Here is a 1,853-nt window from a genome sequence, read left to right as displayed (position 1 = left end):
ACCCAGGACCTCTCCTGTGCTAGGCGAGTCCTCTACTGTGTTACTCCCAGCCGTTTCAGTTGTTTTGTTTTACTTTTTTATGTAATTAAAAAAAAATTATTAGTACATTTTTACATTCTTTGCGAGGATGTGTTGGCAAGTTTCATCATTTGGTTAAGTTCAGAACTCTTCAGAGTAAAAGCCTATTTTGTGATTTATAACCACTGAGTGACACAGGGTGGAAGTGTGGTAGGACTCAAACTAACTTTGGATGTGGTTTCAGTTCTCTTTGCCCATATAGTTAAAAGCCAGTTCTGTCATTTTAACTGTTTTACCACAGTTGTTTTTCATGTAATCAGAAATTTAAAAAGATAACCCAACAGAAAAAAAGTTGAAGCTTGTGGGGGCACTGTGGCTCTTAGGGAATATTTGTACATGTTCAGGGGGTGCCAGATACAATCATGAGGTAGAAAACTGTCCTGTATTCCTTATACTTAGTAGAAATGTTATGCTTCTGAAAGTATAAACAACTGCATATTCTTAGCCTTCTTTAAAGAATCTTATTTATAGTTGATTAACTTTTTTTATTTTATAGATTTAAATGTAACACTGGATATGTCTTTCTAAGGTAAGTTTTTAATTTTTAATTTTAAAATAGCATTGTATTTAATGTTATTCAAGTAGTTTGCCTGGAAAGTAGGCTTTAGTTGCTAAAACTACCTCAGTAATTATTTTAAGTTTGGTGGTAGAGAAGAAAATCATCCTTGGGAAAGTATAATCATTTGTAGTACAGTATACTTTACTTTGCTCAAGACTTGGGTGGTGGGACAGTCTGGTAGGTTGTCATGGACTCTTGGGTTTATACATTTTTTGGTAAGTTTCAGTTTGCTTTAAAATTCACATCCTTGGGCTGGTGAGATGGCTCAGTGGTCTAAAGCACCTACTTAGAACAAGCTTTAGCAAAAACCCAGGGACCACAGTTCGATCCCCCAGCACCACATGCCAGCCAGCCCGCCCCCTGGTGGGCTGAGCTGGCCCCACACACACACACACACACACACACACACACACACACATAAATAAATAAAATTAAAAAAAAATAAAATTCACATCCTTGAGCATTTGGTTCATTGTATTAGTTTTTGAGGGCTGTTGTAACAAGATACAAGTTGAGTATCCCTTTTCTGAAATGATTGAGGCCAGAACAATTTTAGATTTGATTTTTTTTTTCAGATTTTGGAATATTTGCATATATGTGAGATATCTTGGGAAAAGGACCCAAGTTTGAATATGAGGTTTATCCTTCATGTACACTAGTACAAATAATGTGAAGATAATTTTATATGGTCTTTTTAGTGTGCCTGCATTTTGACTGACTTATCACATAAGATCACTTGTAGAATTTTTCACTTCAGAGATCAAATCAGTGCTCAAAAAGTTTCAGATTTTGGAGCGTTTTGGATTTTCAGATTAGGGATGCTAAATCTGTACTGCTAACAGGATGGCTTCAAACAGCAGAAATCCCTTCTCTCAAAGCTTTGTAGAGTGAAAGTCCAAAATCAAAGTGTGGCAGTGTGCCTGCTGCAGACTGTGAGGACGCCCCTTTCTTCGTTGCTTCTAGGTTTTGTTGATAGTTGTTAGCATTTATGCCAAGTTTCTGCTTCTATTTTTGCGTGGTCTTTCTCCCTGTGTTCTTTGTCTCCAAATTTCTTTCTCTTATAAATACCGGTCATTGGCTTTGGGGCCTAATCAAATATGATCTCAAAATCCCTATTTCAAATAATAGCACATTCACAGGTCCTAGGCTTAGTATTTGAGCATATCTTGGAGATGAATTTCATATATATATGAAAAAACCATATATATATATATAT

The 1,853-nt window shown here is 36.0% G+C and overlaps 1 protein-coding gene across 3 annotated transcripts in view; it reads left to right on the top strand.

Moving 5' to 3' along the window:
* Window positions 1-571: 571 nt before the first annotated feature.
* Arhgap12 (Rho GTPase activating protein 12) overlaps window positions 572-1,853 on the top strand; it is a 119,436-nt gene continuing 118,154 nt past the window's right edge. For all 3 annotated transcript variants that reach the window (XM_023701831.1, XM_023701829.1, XM_023701828.1), the window contains exon 1: window positions 572-607. The gene's annotated coding sequence lies outside the window, so the exon portion shown is untranslated. The remainder of the gene's footprint in view (window positions 608-1,853) is intronic.

Source organism: Octodon degus, unplaced genomic scaffold (genome assembly GCF_000260255.1).
Source record: "Octodon degus isolate 3935 unplaced genomic scaffold, OctDeg1.0 scaffold00141, whole genome shotgun sequence".
NCBI classification, from domain to species: Eukaryota; Metazoa; Chordata; class Mammalia; order Rodentia; family Octodontidae; genus Octodon; species Octodon degus.
This window is presented reverse-complemented; position numbering and strand designations above follow the sequence as displayed.